General features: G+C 42.3%; 1 pseudogene; it reads left to right on the top strand.

Annotated features, from left to right (window-relative positions):
* The first annotated feature begins 1691 nt into the window (after nucleotides 1-1691).
* Nucleotides 1692-2590, top strand: LOC121168666 (annotated as a pseudogene).
* The last annotated feature ends 20953 nt before the right edge of the window (nucleotides 2591-23543 follow it).

Genomic DNA, 23543 nt, shown 5'->3' on the forward strand with positions numbered 1-23543 from the left:
TCTCTCCCTCTCTCTCTGTAACTCTACCTTTAAAATAAATAAAATAAATATTAAACATATAACCTGATTAAAAAAGGAATTGAATAGCTATTTCTCAAAAGAAGACATACAGGGACTAGGGTTGTGATAAAGTGGATAAAGCTACTTCCTGCAATGCCAACTTTCCATTTAGGCACAAATTCCAATCCAGGTTACTCCACTTCTGTTCCAAGTCCCTGCTAATAGCCTGGAAAAATCAGTGGAAGATGACCCAAAGGTTTAAGTCCATGTAATTCATGTGGGAGACCAGATGAAGCTTCATATTAGCAAATGAAATCTCTCTCATCTCTTTCTTTCTTTCTTTCTTTCTTTCTTTCTTTCTTTCTTTCTTTCTTTCTTTCTTTCTCTCTCTCTCTCTCTCTCTCTCTCTCTCTCTCTCTCTCTCTCTGTCTCTCTCTCCCTCTGTAACTCTTTCAAGTAAATAAACAAATCTTAAAAAAGAAGCCATACAAATGGCAACCACATAAGAAAAAGTACTTATCACTGATCAGGAAAATGCAAATGGAAACTGTAAAGAGATATTACCATCCACCTCTTAAAATGATTAACCAAAATAAAAAATAGACTAGGTCTTGTCTGAATGTGTGGAGAAAAGGGAATCTTTGTAGACTGTTATTGAGAATATAAATTGGTATAGCTATTATGAAAAACAAGTGGGAGGTTGCTCAGTTTACAATGCAACAATCTCACTTCCGGGAATCTAACCAAATGAAAATAAATCAAAATCTCAACAAAGTATCTGCATTCATACGTTTATCTCAGTGTTATTAAAAATAGTCCAAATATGGAGAGCCATCTAAATGTCCATCAGTTGACTGATGGTTAAAGAGAATGTAATATATATACAGAGTGGGATATTATTTAGCCTTTTAGGAAATCTTACCAATAGCAACAATATGAATGAATCTGGAGGGCATTTTGAAAAAAACTAGACACAGCAAGGATAAATAACTGCACGATCTAATTTACTGTGAAATCTAACAGAGTGGAAATTGTAAAACCAGAGAGTAGAATGGTGTTTAACAGGGACTTGGGGTGGGGTGGCAGGGTGGCAGGGGCAGGGTTTTGAGGGAGAAGTAGGGAGAGGTTGTTCAAGAGGAACAGTTTCAATTAAGTGAGAAGAATGAAAACCAGAGCTGGAACACACTTATCTGGCTATAGTAGTCCCCCTTGCCCATGGGGTCACATTCCCAGATTCCCAGCAGATACTTGAAACCTTGGCGTGCACTGACCCCAATATTCAAAATGGTGTTTCCTCCATCCAAAGAAGGGACTTCAAAATGTTCGCAGAAAAATGAAATAAGCTTATTTGGGTGAAAAAAAAATCCATACATATTTTTCTTATAATATACATTTTCCATGAGTTTTTTGAAGTTGTGCTTGAGCTGTACCAAAATCAACTTATCTTTTTGTTTTTTTCATGAACTTTTTGCAATATTCTTGCATATACTCATAGTAATAGTTAATTTATAAATTAGATGCCATAAAAGATCAACAAAATAATAATTAAAAAAATTTTTATAATTGCTATAACAATTGTGTGGCTGTAGTTTCTCTTAAGATATCTATGTAAGCTTATCTGTGCTATCAGGCTAGGGGGTCCATATAGCATTGTTTTGATTCCTGCCTTAACTTAAAGGGAAGCTGACACGATGTTCAGAGCCATTGACATCCTGCAAATGAAAGAGGAGGATGTCTTCAAATTCCTTGCATCAGGAACCCATCTAGGTGGCACCAACCTTGACTTCCAGATGGAACAGTACATCCATAAAAGGAATGTACTCAAGAGGACCTGGGAGAAGCTTCTGTTGACAGAATGTGCTGTTGTTGTCATTGAAAATACTGCTGACATCAGTGTGATATCTTCCAGGAACACTAGCCAAAGGGCTGTGCTGAAGTCTGCTGTTGCCACTGGAGCTACTCATGTTGTTGGCCACTTTGCTCTTGGAATCTTCCTTCACCAGATGCAGGCAGCCTTCCGGGAGCCACGTAACCCGGTGGTTACTGATTCCAGGGCTGACCACCAGCCTTTCATAGAGATGTATTATGTGAACCTGCCTACCACCACTCTGTTACACAGACTCTTCTCTGCACTTTGTGGACATTGCCATCTCATGCAACAATACAGGAGCCCACTGATCTGATGTGGTGGGTGCCTGGTACCAACTCTCTCAACTCCTGTGGGAGATCACACCTGATCTCTACTGAGACCCTGAGGAGACTGAAAAAGGAGATCAGGCTGCCTCTGAGAAAGCTGTGACCAAGGAGGAATTTCAGGGTAAAAGGACTGCTCCAGTGTCTGAGTTCACTGATACTCAGTCTGAGGTTGCAGACTGGTCTGAAGCCATGTGGGTGCCTTCCGTGCCTATTCAACAGTTTCCCCTTGAAGACTGCAGGGCTCAGCCTGCCACTGAAGACTGGTCTGCAGCCCATACAGCTCAGGTCACTGCATGGATAGAAACTACCACTGAGCGGTCTTAAGCTGATCTTCAGTCTCTGAAGCAGACATGGAAATGAGGTTGATGGAAAATAAATACCACTTTCTAGTTAATATTTTCAGGCTGTGGTTGATGATGTGTAACAGTAGCAAGTGAAACTGCAGAACAGGTGGGGGGATGCTCCAGACTTAATGCAGGTGGCACCAGACAAACCAAAATCATCATCTATATTAGTGACTTAACACAATGGAAGTACATTTTTCACATCACAGTTAGGAATGATTCAGTGATCTACCTCCATTTTGTAAATATGACATCTGGAACTTGAGGCCTTTGTAGTCACAGGGATGCGGAAGGACAGACTGCAGCCTGAAAGTGAAGTAGGTTACTTCTTTTCATACTTCAGTGACAAGTACTAGTCATAGGATCCCAACCCTACCACAAGTGGAAGGCAGTAGGGCATATGAGTTACTACAGCAACTTGGTAACTAAACTAGAGCTAGGAATCAGGTTTTATATTTCTGAAGTTTTAGTTGAACTCAGTGTCTTATTTTCCTGCCAAGATGGAGGATAGTGATTAGAAATCACTCAGGGTATTTTGGGGACCATGGAGCTTAGAGCCAACAGTTTGGGCACAGAGCCTGGGAGCCATGCTGAGGCTTTTTTATGAGTTTTCAAATATGTCTGTTCATAAGATTTTTTTTTCTTTGGATCAAACTGATCAAACCAAGAACAAGGGATGTGTGGGGCCTCTTGGGCATCCAAAACCACAGGAATTTGTGGTGGAGAAAGGCGCCAAATGGGAGGCAGCACATGCTGAAAGGTCAACCTAGAAAATCCTTGCCTGGTGTTTGCCCAGGGTCATCCATTTTTTTTCTTCTTTAAAAAAGATTTATTTTTATTGAAAGTCAAATTTAGAGAGAGAAGGAAGGACAGAAAGATCCTCCATCTGTTGGCTCACTACCCAGATAATTGTAATGGCTGTAGTTAAGACGATCCAAAGCTGGGAGCCAGGAGCGTTTTCCAAGTCTCCCACGTGGGTGAAGGGTCCCAAGATTTTGGGCCATCTTCCACTGCTTTCTCAGGTAACAAGCAGGAGCTGGATGGGAAGCAGAGCAGCCAGGGCATGAACCAATGCCCATATAGGACCCCAGTGTGTGCAAGGTGAGGATTTCACCACTATGGCTATCGTGCCAGGCCCCATAGTCATCCATTCTGTACGTTAGAATTTAGCTATTCTGTAACCCTATATTTATCAAATATTTGCTCATTACTTTTTTTCAAGAATAATGAATGCTTGGTGGAGAAAGGCAGAGAAAAAAGGCAGTTATGCAAGACAGTGTCAAACAAATAATCCTGTCCCAAATGGACTCACCCTTCCCCATATTTAAATGGGTCTATCCCTTAGAAGACAGACAGTAATCTTGAGCACAACTTTTGAGAAACTTACTCCTCATCTCCTGAAAGTTTAGAAGCATAATTCTGGAAATACAGCTTTCTCCACTTTATTTCCATGCTAAGAATGTTTTGATGTTCATTATTGTTTGATGTTCCCAGTATGCACACTCTGTAGAACAGCTTAGAGTACCTGGGGAATTACTGGGATGGATTGGGTCAAAAAATATCTTCTTTAACCTCTCTAATCCCTCCTAACCTTCTAATTTTTGCCCATTCCAGAGGGTACAACTCCCATTTTTCTGTAATGCTTCATGACACCCTAGTCTTAGGCAGAGTCATCCTGAGATATTCCAGAGATGAATAGAGGAACCTGCAACGATGTGACTTAATGAAGGAAATTCTAACACAGAAAAAAAAAAGTTAATTTAGTTAGAACTTTGATGCTTACATTTTTTACTTAATCAAAAGTTCTTCTTGGCATTTGGCCAGTATTGTATTATCACAATTTTATATGGAAGTCATTTATTCACACCCAGTGATGGTTTTGTGTCTTGGTTACTGGAAAAGACAGTGACAGGAGATAATAGAATCTTGTCTTTCATGTTACACAATTGTCAAAGAATAGCAAATGAGAATATATGCATTTAATGGGCTCTCTACTGATATAGCCTCTGCAGTTGGAATTTAGTTTACTTGGGGAAAAGAATCAGCTACTTGTTTTTATCTCACCCAGCTGTGAGGAAAATGAGCCTTATCAAGCTACACAAAATGTTTGCGGACATTTGTTTCTCAGCGTTTCTCGCTAGTTGGTGACAAAAAAGTGGAATGGTCCTCACACAGTACTTTTCCAAACCTTTCTCATCTTAGGAGGCCATCAGTAGAAGGTTTACACATTTTGTTTATGTTGTGTGTATTATTTGCATTTTATGTTTATTTGCTTTGACAGAAAAATAAATTTGTAAGAGTGTCCCAAGAAGAAATACAGTAAAATATGCTGTTAGAGACCAGAGTACTTATCCTACCATAGGATAGGATCGGTTCTCATTAATAGATGAGTCTTTAATTCTCTTAGTCATTGATGAAATACCTCCTTAATTATTCAAATACTAGTCCCGTTATTGCTTTACTAACACCAGAGTGAAAAGAGGGAAAATTTCATCCTCACTTTTTTTTTTCTCTGACAGCACATTATAAAACCGCTTATGGGGCTGGTGTAGTAGCATAGTAAACTATCCTCTGCCCATAATGCTGGCATCTAATGGGTGCCAGTTCATGTCATGACTTGTTCCATTTCTGATCCAACTCTGTGCTTATATCCCGGGAAAGCTACAGAGGATGACCTGAGTCTCTGGGTCCCTGTATCCACATGAAAGACTTGGAAGAAGCTCCTGGCTCCTGGTTTCACATCAGCTCAGCTCTGGCTATTGTGGTCATTTGGAGAGTGAACCAGCAAATGGAAGATTCTCTCTCTCTCTCTCTCTCTCTCCTGTCTCTCCTTCTCTCTGTAAGAGTGCCTTTCAAATAAAAATTTTTTTAAATATATTTTTTTTTACATTGTGCTTGCAGTTGGTTCAAGGATGCACATGAGTCGTTCTGTGAGTGTGTGTGTGTGTGGAAGGGGAGATTGATTCTTGAAAACTCTGTAATACATTAGCCATGAGTCTGATCATGGGCCTACAAAATTAGATGGCTCCTGCCAGGGTCATTCCCTTTCATTAGTTCATGGTCCAAAGCCCTGATTCTTGTGGCTGGAGAAAAATTTGGCAGTATTGTTTTCTCTTTTAGTCACTTTCCTTATCGGTCTCTGGAAAAAGAATGAGGAATGTAATTAGAATCCAGATTTGATCAGCTTGGAGATAGATTTTTCTGCAATGGTATTTCTTTTCCCATCCTGTGGGGTCTAGATGCATCTCATTCTCTGGCCTGATTCTTTCAGATCATCGTTCTTTCTCTGCATCTGGCACCGTATTGCTTATCTGTTTCCCCTAGTCTCCATCGTTGATTAGATCTCTGACTCCCATACCTCTTGAACTCAAGAAATTCCAGTAATCTGTCCTGGTAATCAACTCAAAGGACATGTTCTGGAAGATAATGTTTTATGTTGGCAGGAAGTGGCATGAGAGGCATAATAGAGATGGAAAAAGGCACAAGCACCCAGCAAATGCCCAAATGTCATTCACTTGGAGAAGCTTTCTTGCATAGCAATTATGTTGTACAGAAAAGGAAGTAAGATTCATATAATGAGAAACCAACCCAAGTCCTTAATAGAAGACACCTGCACAGTTCTCTTCTCCTGGCTTCTGAGCCGGTGCTCCCCTGCCATTAATAGCTTTCCCTGTTACCACTGGTCATTCTGTCAAGCAAACCTGAAGCTCATTCTTCTGTTTCTACCAGGAACAGAGCAAGCACAACTTTCCATTCTATTCTGTTTACTCTTAGACCCTGCTTTGCAGGACTGTAACTGTCTTGGAGCTGAATGAAACTGCCCAGAATCAGCTAGTTGGGAGGGGTTAGTAGTCAGTATCAGATTCACAAAGCATTCCTGAGCTCCCGGTGCAACTTCTGAGTTATTGTCCTGGTGGTTCCAAGATCTCGGTAAGTACTCAGTGTTGTCTTTTGAACTTGTTTTTGCTGATTAATTGATTGAAGAAAGCTATTTGTACTGGAATACAAATATAGTCTCACCATGTGTTAGTCATTCCTGGATGAGGAAGAGGAAGTCAGGTTAATGTTGGCTGTTTTTCTTCTGTGTCTGTTGCCCACAGAGCAAGAGTTCATGAGCTCATGGTTTAATTGAGTTAGAGATTAAATGAATGGTTTTTTTTCTTCTAAAGGAAAAAGAGCCGCCCCATACTAAGACTAGCAATTAAAACTGCAAGGAGACACTTGGCAGGAGTGTCAACAGCAAGGCACACTAAGTGGAGAGGAACAAAAGCTCTTACTTCCACAAGAGTCAGAAAGTTTGTGAGAAGACAAATGTCAACACTGATAACTGTGGGGCAGGGATGAGAGGGATTTACATTAGTCTAGAAAACTCAAAGAGATGCATGTGAAAGGGGTGATTAAATTGTGTACTTCCATGAAGATGGACGATACTTCTGGAAGAGATATCTAACTAGTTGAAATGACTTGCACCCTTTTTCAATCTGATTCTTTTTTTTTTTTAAGGCATAAGGGTGGTTTATTTAGGTTAGCCTAGGTCTCCCAGCCACCTCCCCCAGCAGGACTGGGTGGTTCAATCTGATTCTAATGATGATGAATAAAAATCAAAGCTGGCCTCCCCAGCTGGTGGAGCCACCTACCCCATTTTCTCAAAGTGTCTCCATTATTTTTAGGAATTCCCAAATAAGTATTTTCAGCCCAGGCTTGAGTGACAGCCACTGAGAGGTGCCCTCTACTTGCCCATATCTAGTGACCAAAAGCACCTTGAAGAGGTTTCCCTTCTGTTCATTGCCTACATTTGTGTCCACCCAGGGCCATGTCTCAAAGCTCCCAAAGCTGCTCAGACTCCAGGCAAAGATGAGGAGAGTGTACTGCTCTGAATCTCAAAGGTCTCGCAGGAAAAATGTTCTTTCTCTTCTTCATTGCTCCAGCCAGAAATATTCAGACATAGACCAATGGGACACTTGAGCAGTTTGATCAGTAAGTCTTTTAATGGTGGCCTGGTACTTTTTCAGAAGCTGGGCTACAGCAACAAATCCATGAATTTCATCCCTACCTTTATCACTGGCCTTCTCATTCCCTCCTCTGTCCTAGCTCCCTGCAAACTCGATTGTCCCACCTTCTCTAGTCCCTAACAAACCTTCTCAAGCCTATGCATGAATGAAGAAGGTCTTAGGAGAAAGCAGCACTGGCAAGAAATGTATTGCCCACAGTAACAAAAAATACCCTGTATGTCTGAAAAACTCACATGCTTAAATTGTATTGGTGATATACCATGTAATCAAACACTAACTAAATTTACTCAGTAGTTTTAATATGTGGCAGGAGGAAGGACTTTTGAAAACATGCTTAATAATTACAGTGAGTATTTTAGATTTGCACATTTTCTGTATTTGCAAAATACAGAAAATTTTTGTATTTGTATGTTTGCAGAATGTAGTATGTTTAGAGCAAAATATGCCTCCTTTTCCCTGCAATGACTGATTAGCTCAAAGTATAGCACCTGCTATGTGACAAACATTCTTCTAATTGATCAGAATCTAACAAAGACAAAGATGAACAGCACTTCCTGCTTTCAGAATCTTCATTGTATGGTATAGCACTCAATGCAAGTCACAGATGAAAACAGTAAGAAGTTTTTAGTTCAATATGCTTAGGGAAATATATACCAAGGAAGGGGATAGGGAGTATTAAGGGAAGGGCTGGTGGAAGAATTAAGTAAGTTTTCAATGAAGTGATGTGATTATTTTAATTTAAAAATTTTTTTGTTTCTACTCAATCCAGTTCTTTTTAAAATTTTTTTTGATGTGATTATTTTTAAATGCTTGTCTATTTATTTATTTGGAAAAGGCAGAGAAAGTGCACGTGCGCACGCGAGAGAGAGAGAGAAAGAGAAAGAAAGAGAGAGGTCCTCTATCTGCTAGTTCATTCCCCAAATCCCCACCACAGCAATGGCTGGGTCATACCAAAGTCAGGGAGCTAACACTCTATTCAGGCCTCACCAGTGGATGGCACAGACCCAGGCACTTAGCCATTACCTGCTGGTTCTCAGGATGCATTAAGATACAAGAAACGATCAAAAATGGAGAAGCAGGAACTTGAACCAGCCCTCTGATGTGGAAGGTAAAGTCCCAAGCAGTGGCTTAACCTACTATACTCAAGAAGGTTATTTGTGACATCTGAAGGAAGCAGGAGGAAGCCACATAGATACCTATAGAAAGAAATTTTCAACTTTGGCTAACAGCAAAGGCAAAGACTATAAGGTGTAAAGGTGAGGGAGAGCATGAAAGCGTGAGACCATGAGACTTAACATGGAACCAGACCTTAGAGGTATTTGTGGACCTGAAGGACACAGGATGTCATTGGAGGGTTCTGGGCAGAGTAATAACTTGATCTGACTTTTGTTTGAGCAGGATCATTCTAGTCATTCATTGGGGAAATATACTGAAAGGGACAAAGGTGGAAGCAGAGTGTGAGTATAAGAGAAGTGAAACAACAAAGGCTGGAGGTGCTGGGGCCACACCATTGCGGCAATGGAGGAAGTGTGCTCTAGGCACAGATTATAGTCTTTCATAATTCAGAATGCTCACTTTATTAGAGCATATTGCAATATAGCAATATAAAATTTGGGGTTTTGAAAATGCTCTGTAAAGACAAAATTTCATTTTTTGATGATGAAATAAATACATGCATGGTGCAAAAATGGCTCCTGGAAGATGATAAACATTTGATTAGTGTTAGTTATTGCCTATTTTCTGTTTTTCACTATAGTTCTTTCTTTCTTTTTTAAAATCATAGTTATTTCTAAAAAGGACTTTCTTTTTTTACAGAGAGGAAGATCTTTTGTCTGACGATTCACTCCTCAAGCAGCTGCAATGGCTGGAGCTGAGCTCGATCTGAAGCAGGCACCAGGAGCTTCTTCCGGGTCTCCCACACATGTTCAGGGTCCCAAGGTTCTGGGCCATCCTCAACTGCTTTCCCAGGCCACAAGCAGGGAGCTGGATGGGAAGTGGGGCCGCCAGGATTAGAACTGGTACTCATATGGGATCCCAGTGTACACTTAAGGCAAGGACTTTGGCCTCTAGGTTACGGCACCAGGCCCTAAAAAGGACTTTTTATAGCTAATAGTCAAATTGTGTATCTATGTTCACAATTAATTGAAGTGAAGTTGGAGATCAGGAATCACACAGAAGAAAAGGATGCAATTGGGGCCCAGTGGCGTGGCCTAGCGGCTAAAGTCCTTGTCTTAAACGTGCCAGGATCCCATATGGACACTGGTTCTACTCCTGGTAGCTCCACTTCCCATCCAGCTCCCTGATTGTGGCCTGGGAAAGCAGTTGAGGACGGCCCAATGCTTTGGGAACCTGCACCCATGTGGGGGACCTGGAAGAAGCTCCTGGCTCCTGGCTTTGGGTCGGCATAGCACCGGCCATTGCGCTTACTTGGGGAATGAATCATCGGATGGAAGATGTTTCTTTCTGTCTCTCCTCCTGTCTGTATATCTGACTTTCCAATAAAAATAAAATAAATCTTTTAAAAAAGGATGCAATTGGATAAAAAATTAATTATTGCTGTAATTAAGTACTAATTCAATTTTTATGCTTCCTAACAGTCAAGAAAAATGTAAAATTCCTTAATTTGTAAGGTTCGGTTAAATAAAAGAAAACATCTTCAGGAGACACAGATTTATTCTGGACACTGAATTTCCATCTATTTGTAACAAACTAGACTCTTATTCTTACTTAATTTTATGATTATTGTCCTCAATAGTAATCCAACAGGTTACAAATATTATTTGTCAGACTATTTCTTTAAATGGTTCACAATAGAATTATCAAATAATGACTTGGTAAAGCCATTAGATAGACAGTAATAATTAAAGGACCATTAGGTAAGTTCTTGGAAGGACTAAATTTAAGTGCCAGTTATACACATTTGAGCCCAAGCGCATTTAACATTTGTGAGCTTTAGTTTCAACAACTTCAAAATACAGCCAGTGCTAAGACCTACCTGGCAAAATTGTTGTGAGAAACAAATGAAATGATCCAATTAAAAGCATAATATGCAGTTCTTATATTACTTATATTTGAGTGCTGCATTAATTTAATCTAAGTTTGTTAAATTTTAGTCACTCAACGGAATACTACCATCACTAATTTGATCAATGCAGATTTACAATGCCCTTAATGTTGCTGTTATGGATGCTGAAAAACAAAAATGAAGTTGAGGTCCACCTTCATAGAACTTTCCTTGTAATAGGGAAATGCAAATGTATCAAAGCATTTGTGCTAACATTAAGTGATAATAAGGGATATGGAAAAAGTAAAGGAAGTACATGGATATGGGAATGGATCTTGAGAAATAATGGGTGAATGTGTCCTCTAGCTGCCTTTATTAAATGCTGTTTTCCACACTAGCAGATGCTGCTATGTCAGGCCCCATGGAGGTATGCTAGGCCCAGTGAAGGTATACTAGGCCCAGAGCAGTCAGGCAAGACACCAGGCCAACATACTGCATCTGCCAAGAGACCTGGCATGGGAAACGGTATGCTTGCTGGCACAGGGGCTGTGGAATGCTCAGGGAAGCGGGTATGGGGATGTGTGGGATGGGGGGGTCACCTCATATTACAGGTGAGGAATAACTTCTGGAGGACATCCACCAACCAGGCCACTGCACTTTCATGTAAATGAGGAGCCTGAGATTGGGCAGTGTGGAGGAGGGAAACCTGAGAACATTGCTGGTGGGACAAGTGCACCCACCCACGTGGGAGACCTGAGCTGGGCTTGTTGGTATTGACCACCTACTGGTTGACACAAAGGCTAGGGCTGGGGACCTGCCTGGAAGGGCTTGATCACGGTATGCGACAGTGAATGTCATGGCAGGTGATGGGCCATGTTAGACTGGGTCATTAACACTACCTGGTAAGAGACAGAACCAGCTCTGAGGGCAGATTCTAAGGGTGATTTCTGGGCTCACCCCGATAGAACTGAAACTCTTGCTAGTTTGCTCAAGGCTTGGGGGGTGATGGGCCAAATTAGGTATGACACTATGGGAGTCACCTACACTTATGGGAACTGGGGTTGGGAATAGGCTAGACTGGTCCAGGCTGCAGCACCTAGGCACACCCAAGAATTGTGTGTAGGGTGGGTTGGGCTGGACCACGAAATCCATACATGCACACAAAGGCCAATACTGGGAGTAGAATATACTGGGTAGGGCCTAGTACCTGCTGACATGCGTGAGATCCATGCATGAGAGTAGGCCTGGTAGGGGGCCCTGAGAAACTCCCTTACTGGGCTGTAGGTCTCACTGATGAGCATGAGAGTCAGAAATTTAATCTTGGTATGAGCCAGACGAGGAAAGGCTGCTCCACTTGTTGCGGGGTGTGTGGGCTGGCTTGGGGAAGATTGGGTAGGGATGGGCCAATCCATAGCACATTGGCATGTGCAGGAGCCTGGACTGGGTGTGGGCCATACTGGGCTAGGCTGTCATACTCATTGGTTTGCATGAGAGCCAGGGATGGGGGCAGGCTTGGTGGGTCTAGGCTACACAACCACCAGTGAAAGTTGGGGCCTAGATAGGCAGGTACAGGCCAGGCTACAGCACCTGATGGCAAGGGCCTAGATTGGGGGTAGGCCATGCCAAGCTGGGTCAGAGAACCACTGGCATGTGTAAGAACTGTGATTAGAAAAGGCCTAGAAGAGGAGCTAAGGGGACCTCCCTACTGGGCTGTGGTTCCCCATGATGAGTGCAAGAGCTGATAATGGGGGAAGACTGGATTGAACATGTCTACAACATCTCTTGGCATGGGTGTGCTTTGGGTCTGGAGGTATGCCAGACTGTGCTAGGCTCTAGCACTCTCTGGAGCTTGTGAGAGCCAGAGTGGGAGTGGGAAAGGCTGAGCTAGGTAGCAACACATGCTGATCCGCGTGAGAGCCAGCTCTGGGGGTGAGCCAGGCAGGGCTAGGCTGTAGCCAACCACTGAGAGCTGGTGCAGATTGTGGGCTGGCCTGGCAAGGCAATAGTACTTGCTGGTGAATGTCAAAACTGGAGGTGGGCCAAGGCAAGCTGAGCCAAATACTCATCAGATCCATGATTGGGAGCTGGTCTATTGGAAGAGCTTAGGGAATTTCCTTGTTAAGCTGCAACCTTAGATGGTCATCATGAGAACTGAGGCTGGGTATATCAGCTGTTAGCATACATGTGGGTCAGGTCTGCAGGTCTGGGGGTAGGCAGTTTCGGCTAGACTGGTAACACCTGCTTGCAGGTGTGAGAGTCAGGACAGGGTGCAGGCCAGGCTGGATTGAGATGCAACACCTGTTAGTTCATATTAGGACCAGGACTGAAGGCTTGTTTGCCTGGGCAGGCTGTAGCATTCCTAGTATGAGCAGGGATTTTTGGTAGGCTGGGCAGAGCCAGGCAAAAGCATCTGGTGAATGTCAAGGTGAGACTGGCCATGCCAGACTGGCTTGAAGCACCTACTAGTACATACAAGATCCTACACCAGCAGCAAACCTGCTGGGAATGAATTTTGGGGTCACTGCTTCTGTTAGTGAGCGTGAGAGCTGAGACTGGGGGCGGACCAGGCTGGGCAGGTTGCAACAACTGTTAGCCTGCATGTGAACTGCATTTGCGGAGGACTGGGCCAGGTCAGGCCAAGCCACTGCATCTGCTGGCCAATGTAAGGGACAGGATAAGTGCTGGCTGGCTGGGCTTTGACACAGCATCTGCTAGCAAGTGCCAATAAGGGTGCAAGTTGTGTCAGATTATACTGCTGTACTCCCTGGAAAGGGCAATATCCAAGGCGGAGACTAGGAACTGGACCCTACTAGTGGAACTGTGGGCTTTTCTCTGTAGACTGCAGTTCCTGCTGGTGTGTATTACATCCAGGGCTATGGGCAGTCTAGACTGGACAAGGCAGCAGCACCCATTGTCATACATGTGGACTGCTTCATGGGGTAGGGTGGGCTGAGTTAGATAACAAGGCCCATTGTGTATAAGAGCTTGATTGGGATATGGCATGGACCAGACTAGTCTGCTGAAAATACACGCAGGAACAAGGGTTGGGGGTGGGCCTGATGGGAGTTATTGGAGGTCTCCCCAACTAGGCTGTAGTTCCTGCTGGTGTGCAAAAGGGCCAGGACTGTGACATACTTGGCTGGTCTGGGCCACAGCACCCAGATGTTTGCATCAGATATTGGACTGGGGACAGAACTGATTAAGCAACCACAATCACCAGTGTGTAAGTAGGCTGATGCAAATAATAGTACAGACCTGGTAGATCTCATGGATCTCACGCATACTGATGGGTATTTGGCTCAGCCTGACTTGGCCCACCTCCAGTTTTGACATTCACCAGCAGGTACTACTTACATGTGCGAGGGTCTGTACTAGCTTGCATATGTAAGAGTCAGGTCTGGGGTTACCCCAGATGAAGTTTCTTGGGAGACTCTCCAACTTGACCACTTGCCTCAAAACTCCAGCCACAGGAACAATCATAGGATTTGTGATCCAACCTTGGAATGCATGTATTGACTGAGCCTTCTCAATTGCTGATGCCTGTTCAGTGGACAGCATGCCCAGGTGCATAAGGGAAACATTAGGGCCCGCCCATTTGGACATGCAGAGGATGTCAAGTGCCAAGTAAGAAGATGGAGAGCAGAACAGGTTGTATAATTCTCCTGGCAGCAAGTATCTGGGTGAGTGGATGCAGTAGAGTGGACTCTATCAGTCAATGAACCTTGAAAGGATTTTCTCAATCTTGGCAGTCAAACCAACAGCATCTCAGAATTATCAAAAACACTCAAGCAGGCCCAGAATGATAGCATAGTGGCTAAATCTTCGTCTTGCAACCCCAGGATCCCATATGGGTGCAGGTTCATGTCCCGGCTGCTTCACTGCCCATTTAGCTCCCTGCTTGAGGCCTGGGAAAGCAGTCAAGGACAGCCCAAAGCCTTGGGACCCTTCACCCATGTGAGGGACTCAGAAGAAGATCCTGGCTCCTGGCTTCAGATCAGTTCAGCTCTGGACATTGCAGCGACTTGGGGAGTAACCCAGCAGACAAAAGATCTTTCTCTCTGAATCTCCTTCTCTCTGTATATCTGGTTTTCCAATAAAAATAGATAAATCTTTTAAAAAAAACCACTCAAGCAGTACTCTTGAAATATTCTTCTTCACATCATGGTTTCTAAGATGACATCAAGAGAACATTCCCATCTTCGGGTACTGATATAATTTGGCAGATAGGAGCAATCCCCACGCCACTGCCCTCACCACTCTTATCCTATAGTTAAGAAGGGAAGAAAAGGAAAACTGGAAGCATTTGTTCCACCTACCTTCCCTCATATCTCAACCCTCCCCACCTGATCTGGTGATGCTCATGAGACAGCATTCTTATCAATTATTGCAAACAAGATCAAAAATAAAATAGTTTTTAAAAATGCAGTACCACCCCCTCAAAAGCACAAATACTGTTTTCCATCTGCACTTTGTGCCCCACTTCATGAATGTATCATCCATTCTTTCAACAGACATTTGCAGAGTTACTGCCGTGTGCTGGAGCATAAACAGTCAATGGAATAACCATCAGTTTACTATTAAATTGATGTACTGACATCTCTTGATCTGACGTGGTTGGGGCAGAGTAAAGAGAAGGTCAAATGATGGCCTTGATCTGCCCCTCACCAAATCCAATTTCTTCCCCAGCTGTAGGCAACTGCCTAGGTTGCCTTGTATTTAGGCAAGTGTTAACACTGCTGGAATAAAAGCAGCCAGTACCTGGTGAGAATTCTGGGTCTGATTAATGCCAATTTTGTGTTAACTATATCAGTGTGCCAGCATAATTGCCTATTCTATTTTGTTTTTGTTTGTTTCTGTTAAGATACATGGGGAAGAAGGCAAATGCTGGGCTGAGACATGCTACCCAGGGCCCGAAGATGAGGGTGGTTCCAGGTTTCCCTTGAGGAAGAAGGTCTGGGGACGTATGGGAGTGGGAAATGTGAGGGCATATTTGACAGGGGAAGAATGACTTCTGGGGCCTTCATGGGCCAGGTCACTGCACTTTCAGGTAGGCGAGGGAGCTAGGACTGAGTTGTTTGTGGGGGAAGAGAACAAGAGGGTGTATCTAGGTCAGGTCAACACACCTGCTCATGTGGGAGACCATGGCTGGGCTGAATAGCATCACCTGTCAACCACTGGCACACACAAAAGTGATGCTGGAGGGCATACCTGGCTGGGCTAGACTGTAGTACCTGCCCATGAGTATAAGAGCAGGGGTGGACCATATCAGGCCAGACTACAAGACTCACCAGAAGGTAAGAGAACTGGCTTTTGGCATAGATTCTGTAGGAAACTTGTGAACTCACCTCTGAGGGTCTACAGCACCTGCTGGTTTATATGGAGAGTTGGGGGTGGTGGCAGACTGAATCAGGTTGAACCAGGGAACTCACCTGACACAGGAGAAGGGGCAGGGAGGGAGGAGGCTAGGCCATGCTCTAACAACCACTAACATGCATGAGAGCCAGAACAGTGTGTGGAATGTGCCCAACTGAGCTATGTTGCAACACGCTACAATGAGAGCAAAGCAAGGCTAGGCCACAGCACATGCCAGCATATGGAAAAAAAAATGGGGCTGGGTATGGGGTCATTGGGGTCATCCTAATTAGGTTGTGGAACCTACAGTGGCAGGCTAGTTTGGGCTAGGCCATAGCACCCATCAGTTGACTTGAAAGATGGGGCTGAGGTGAACTGAGCAGGCAGGTATACCTACCAGTATGTGCACTGATACAGGTGATGGACTGAAACTGATCTTGCACTGCCTGGCACACACAAGAGTTAAGTCTGATGCTATTCCAGGCAAGGTTTCTTGTTGGATGCATCAGCTAGATGGCTGGACTCAAACCCTGGCAATAGGGAAAATCACAATATATGTGGTTCAATCTTGGAGTGTATGTGTCAGGACTGTGTCTCCTCAATTGTTGATGCCTGTACAATGGACAGCATGCCCAGATGTACAAAAGGCACATGTCAACCAGTTCATCTAACCTGCGGAGGACATCAACTACTTTGTGAGCAGATAGAAAACAGGCTGGACAATTCTCCTGGCCACACTGCAACATGTTCCTCAGACTGTGGGTACGTGAAAATGGATTTGGTTAGCCAACAGACCTTAGAAGGATTTTCTCAACCCCAGTTCAACAAAGCCTACAACGCCATAATTCATAACTATTAAAACCACTGAAGTAACACTCTTAGAATACTCTTGCCCACACTGAGGTCTCTAAAGCATCCTTAAATGATTGTTGTCCCATCCCCTGGTGCTAATGTAGTATCCTATGGATACAGTAGAAAAAGGGATTGAAAATTTTGGCTCAATCACCTTCTTTCTTACCTCAACCATCCCCACCTTAATCAGAGACTCACATGAACATGCTTCCCTCTCAACTATATAAACAACATTAAAAATAAAATTAAATAAATTTTTAAAAATTCAGTTTCTTTCCCCACTGCCATTGCCAAATGCCACAGACTGATGGCTTCATAGAGTGGTGATTGGAAATTTCAGATCCAGGTGTCAGGGGTATTGGTTTCTTCTGGGGTCTCCCCTGTGGCTTAAAGAGAGCCATCTTCTTGCGACATACTCTTGTGTCCTTTTCTTGATGTGTGGAAATCTTGGATACCTGTCAAATTGGATTAGCACCCACCCTAATGGCCTCATTTTAACTCAAAACACTTTTTTAAAGGTTCTGTCTTCAAAGAAAACAGCTATGCTTTGAGTTATTGGGGTTAAGGCTTTAATGTATGAGCTTGGGAGCACACAGTTTAGTTAATAACAATACACTTCTTACTCTAGTCAGGCTATTTTGCTACCATGCCACGAACATTTTTTTTTTTCAGATTAGAAGCCTCTTTCTGTCTCCCTATCAACTTCCTGTGTATCATTCAAGGACCAACCAGAAGGCTATTTTTTTTTATCAGTCCAGCAAGTGTGATAAGTTCTTTCCTTGGCCTTAGATTTATGTATTTTACTTAATTTTTCATTTATTATTTGAGAGGCAGAACCAATCCTATACATTGTCTGCTTTTCCCAAATGCTACAATGACTAGGGCTGGGCTAAGGTCCAAAGTTGGAAGTGCAATTAGAGTCTTCCATCTGGTGGTAGGGAATATCGCTGCTGCCTTCTAGAATGTGCATTGATAGAAAGTTGGATCTGGATACAGGTATTCCAGTGTAGGATGTGGGTGCCTGCACCAGCATCTTAATCAGTGGGCTAAATAGCTGTGAGCAATATATGGCATGAGTCAAAAATACTTGAGTTGTGAAATGGAATGTATACAGAGTATTTTATAGCTAAATTGTAAGTTCATGGGAGGTAAGAGCTAGGTTTTAAACATCCTTGTATCTCCTCTATAGCATTTGTCCAGGAAGGGCTGGCACTACAATATATACAGACTAAGTATGTGCTGTGATGAACATGAAAACATGGAGATTGACATGGAGAGCTTCAGGGCAACTAAGACAAATATTTAAATGGGAAGATGGATGTTATAATTATACTTCTTTCCAAGTGTATGTTTCTTGAGACTATTTCTTAATATTTTCTAGGATCTAACTTTCAATCCTTATCTGGTGATAGAAACATCAGAAGGAAGCTAATATGCTGCCTCTGATGAAGTAATAATAAGTCCAATGTGATCTGTTGGGTTATAGTTTTTATCTACAATCACAGATCAATTTGTTTGGAGTCTTATTTATTTATTGTTTAAAATTCAAGTTGACCAAATTGCCAGTTGCTTGGGCCTGATACCTAACCTGACAGCCTTGATTTGCCACTGGCCTTCAGTACTACCCCCTGCTCTTGCTGGAAATTAGATATGGAACTGGTGAGGGAGTTGTGATTTCCCACTCGGGGCTTTATGAAAAATCAAGCATTCAAAGAAGAACTTTCTGTACCCATTTTTCTTAATACAAAAATCCCTCTCACTAGGAAATAGTAGGGAATCTTGCTGCTATTGCTGTGCACACGCTCACCTGCCATCTGGCAGCTCTCTGGCTGCTGGTTGGATTAGTGCATATCTTTCAAAAGCAAATCAGGGTAGTGGCTATAAGCCATAGCCTCAAGTCATCCTGATTTGAGTGGAGGTTTTGTTCTGCCACTTAGCAACTTTGTGGATGAGTAAGTTTGACTTAACCTGTCTGTAAAACTGTAAAATGGGATCAATGATAACACTTTTTTCATATCAACTTAATGATAACTGTAAAGTTAGTATCTGGACAGAACTTAAGACAGAGACTGGGGAACCTTGACTACTCACTATCAATTGTTTTATATTATTTTCTGTGTCTCATTGATTTTATCTCATGACTGGGAAAAGACCAGACTCTATTCTTTCTATGCCTCCTACCCAACCCCTCAAGATGATCTTCCCATGCTTGGCAAGCAGTTTTAACTCAAATGCTTCTCTCTGAGGCAGTGAACTTTAAGTAGAAAAAAAGGTAACTTTAGGTAGGTCAATGATTTTCCATTTCTTTGCATATCCTTGGCTTCTGTCCTTCAACAAGTCAACTTCATTTTGGGTTTGCATTCTTAACTGGTCCTTCGATCCTATCTGACTTCCCAGGCTCCATTGTCCCAAATCTTTTCTCTGATGACCAAAGGAATCTCTTTAAACTGCAAATTTGAGGAAGTTACTTCTTTACTGAAACATTCCAGTTAAAATCCAAAGACTATATACTCTGGCCTATGAGGTTCTCACCAACATAGTTTGAGAGACCAATGGAAATCTTTCTGGTTCTCAAACATGCCAAGTGTATTCCCACCCTAGGCTTTTACCCCACTGTCCTCCAGATCGACTCTCCAGAGTTGTGTGGGTGGAACTTTGCCATTTAGCTCTCAGCCATAACAGAAGCAAGAGAGGATAATGGTCACAGGAAGAATTTTGGAGCCAACTGCCTGGATCTGAACCTTGGGTTTCACTACCTCCTGGCTGTGTGACCCAAGAGAAGTTACTCAGCCCCAGTTTTTTCAACTGTAACAGGATTGAGAACATAAGGTTTAAGGACATTAATATTTGTTTTGATCAAGACACAATAAGCACTATGTGTTTAGGAAACAAAACCATTATTTCCTTAAAGAATCCTTTTCCAACCTGTTTCAAGTTACTCTCTTCCCCTTGACAGCCACTTAGCATGAGGGTGCCTAATTTTTATCTTTTCAAAGATCAGGTCTTTGTGTATGTTTGATTTTCCCACAAGGTGGAAGCCTCATGATGATTAAAAGATTTGTCTATCTTATTCCTGAAGAATCTCTCAGTTCATGTCTCAGAAGAGAGCTTAACATCCCTTATTCTGAAGTCATAAGCATCCATGTCATTAAGAACTCACAGGTCAAGTCTTGATTCTGCCAGTACTGTGGCTTTTTTTCTGGACACTTGACCTCTCCAGGCCTGAATCTCCTTAACAATTAAATGAAAAATAATAGGTATGTCTCAAATGGGTACTGTTTGGTATATACATCAACATATTAACAGTGATTATCTTTGGGAGATGGGATTACAGAGGATTTATTTTTTCATTTTGCTGGCCTATGTTACTTTTAAAATAATGAGCATGGATTATTTTGTAATTAATGTAACTCTCAAACTAAATAATATTTGTGGATGACTCAAACACTGATCCGCAATCAATTTTTAATATGCAGTTAGTGTTCAGATTCCAAAGTCCAAAAGGGCATCCTTCTTCTGTGACACTGGGCTGCTGCCTAATTGCCCAGTCTGAGGTTTGGGGCTTAGGCTTTCTAAGTCTTCAGTTGCAAAATCGTGCTCCTTTCTCTCAGGGAGAGATGTTGAGGAAAGAGTGTGTACAGCTGCTGGAATCTGATCAAGAACAGATTTGCATGGCCCCAACTCCTGGGCCCAATGCAAAGAATGATTCTTTAGCTTGAGAGTTTTCAGTACAGTCTAAAGGCTAGCCTGCCTTTTCCGAACATGGCAGATGGAGTGTTTATTCATCATGAGCTGGGCAGAGGAGCAGGGTATCCCTCATATAGGACCAATGGCAGCAGTTGATGATGTGGGATACAGGTGAACTGGAGTGAGTCCCCATTTTTCATTGGGAATCCTGTGGTTTTAGTTCTCACCAGATTATTTGTCAATACAATCAGCTCTAGCTAAGGCTTCTGGGTCCTAGTGATCCATTTCCATTGGTCCCCTGAACTCTGTGATTGTACCTGTGGCGAATAGGCTTAAAAAAAATTTGGAAATCATTGCTTTTTTTTCTCTGTAGGCAGAGGAAAAAAAGCTTGTCAGCAGTTTAAAGGCTCTGTAAATTTCTTAGACACGGTGGCATGTTAGAACTGAGAGGAGAGTTGCAGATGTTAGCCATTTGAAGAGTTGCTTGAATGCCAGGTAAATGTACAGTCTATAGCTGCTATTACTGTTAAATTCCACATCTGATGAGATGCTTTAACTGCTTTGTGGAGCCTCTATCCTTGGAATCACAAGATCAATGGTAGATCCAAGCAAACCCACAGCCCAAGGACACTTTAAGCTAAAGTATTGCTTTAGTCAAATTCTCCTGTTTAATTATTAGTAAACTGCTACAATAACATATTGTTTACTGATTGACTCCCTCTTGCATGCTTACAGGTAGACCACAGCCTGTCTCAAACCCTCCTTCCTTCTGCCTATATGACCCTCAGTAGTTAAAAGTCTGATGATATTAATAAAATTTTGGCTTTTGACCGGTAGTCCACATGTATGATTATTGGCTCCATGTGCACCAAGTCTCTCACTGCTGGACATCAAACATCCATCTATTTATGCAGGCATCCATCCATCCTCCTTTCCACTCACACATCCATCCATCCATCCATCTATCCATCCATCCATCCATCCATCCATCCATCCATCCATCCATGCATTCATTCATCTGTCCATTTATCCATACATACAACAAAGAAATTATTTAAAAATGCATTTATTTTTATTGGGAAGACAACTTTACACAGGAGAGACAGAGAAAAAGATCTTCCATCTGTCAGTTTACTCCCCAAATAGCTGCAATGGCTGGAGCTGAGTGGATCCAAAGCCAAGAGCCAAGAGCCATGAGCTTCTTCTGAGTCTCCCACATGGGTGTAGTAGGGCCCAAAAGCTTTCAACCATCTTCTACTGCTTTTCCAGGCCACAAGCAGGAGCTGGATTAGAAGTAGAGCAGCTGGGACATGAATCAGCACTCATATGGGATGCCAGTGCTTGTAAGGTAAAGCATCAGCCAGTTGAACTATCATGCCATCCCAGCAAAGACATTTTTAAAAAAATTAGTATTATCCATGATACAGTTTTGTAAGCAAACTCCAGCTCCACTTCCCCTCTCCCCATTTTCCTTTCCGACCATTTTCCTCCATATTATTACAACAGTATAGTTCTTCAGTAACAGTTACAAGTTCAACATTCTGCTATTTAAGTGTATCATGACATTGCAGGTATAAGGAGTAGTAGAAGATCTAGTAACAAACTGTCAAGGAATATTTAGCAGTTTCATTGGGAATCCACCTTTTATTTGAGAGGAGAGATGCCTATTGGGAAGCAGCTGCTGCTTGCATAGTATATCCCATTGAAGGCAGCAAGAATAGTATGCATCCATATAAACCCTGGGGTCATACTCTGTGAATTTAAAAATCCTGGTTGGCTATGTTCAAGGAAAAGTCATTATGCATCTTTCAACTCATCTGTAAAACAAGGGTTGGCATCTGTCTTATATGATTTTGTGAGAATTGGAAGCAATGTATGTTGAGTATTTAACATTATGTTGAGCATGTCCTAAACACTCCAGAAAAGGTTGCTATTACTGTTTCAAGGGAAGACCTAGGGAAGTTAATATCACAGTCCCAGATCCTGAGATGCTTGAATGTGATGGTAATCAGGATGGCAAAAAATGGGGGTGAAATGATCATATTCTAGGGTAAGTGAGGTTATCTTGCAAGCTTGGCTCTAAACTCCTAGGACAAATGTTGTTACTGGTAGTGACTGATCATGGACTGGATCTATGTGGTATTTGACTTCTCAGTTCTGGTGGCACAGGTTTCCATCATGTTTCTACCATGCTAGCTTCTTCTTTTTTTTTTTTTTTTGGCCACTTATGTATTTTTCTCTAAAATCACTTCCTTTTTTGTTAAGCTGAGGTTAAATAATATCTATCACCTGGTCAGCCTTATGGTGCCCTGTAAGGCTGCCATCCCATATAAACAGCTGTTTGAGACCCGGCTTCTCTGATTTTGATCCAGTTTCCAGCTAATGCACCTGAGAAAGCAGCAGAAGATGGCCCAAGTGCTTGACTCCTTGATACCCACGTGGGAGATCTAGATGGAATCCTAGGTTCCTGACCCTTGCCTGGTCTGGCACACCCAAGCTGTTACAGCCATTTGAGGAGTGAACTTAAATCAAAGATCTCTGTCTCTCCATCTCTCTATAAGTTTGCTTTTCCAAAAATAAATAAGTCTTTTAAAAATACATCACCTAAAGTGAAGCTCGAAAAATAGTCTAACCATTGTTGTTCCCAAATTCCCTTCTTTTTTTAAAATTTGAAATAGACAAAGTTTGCATGTATTGCAGTACAGATTTAGGAGCTTGACAGTACTCCTTGGTGAACAATTCCTTTCCACATGGGGTCTTGTTGGAGCAGAGATAAATGAGCCAATTTGACTCTCTAGGGCTCATACTATGTCTAGGCCAAATTACAGTAGGAAATTCTAAATTATAATTTGTTTATGATCATTAATTCATCTAATTACAAGTTCCTCACAAGTCATGGCATTTTAGAGGAATTATTAACAAACTCATTATGCTTATGTGTAGCTCTTTAACAAAAAGATGGCCAATAATTCATCTGAGGGGCCAAGGAGCTGATAATAACAACTGGCTTAATTATTCAGTATGCTTTCTGTGCCAATCATGGTTCTGAATATTATACATGCATGAATTCTTTCATCCTCACATGGACCTTATTAG

This window comes from Ochotona curzoniae, unplaced genomic scaffold (genome assembly GCF_017591425.1).
Source record: "Ochotona curzoniae isolate NIBS_2020 unplaced genomic scaffold, NIBS_Ocur_1.0 scaffold_1037, whole genome shotgun sequence".
NCBI classification, from domain to species: Eukaryota; Metazoa; Chordata; class Mammalia; order Lagomorpha; family Ochotonidae; genus Ochotona; species Ochotona curzoniae.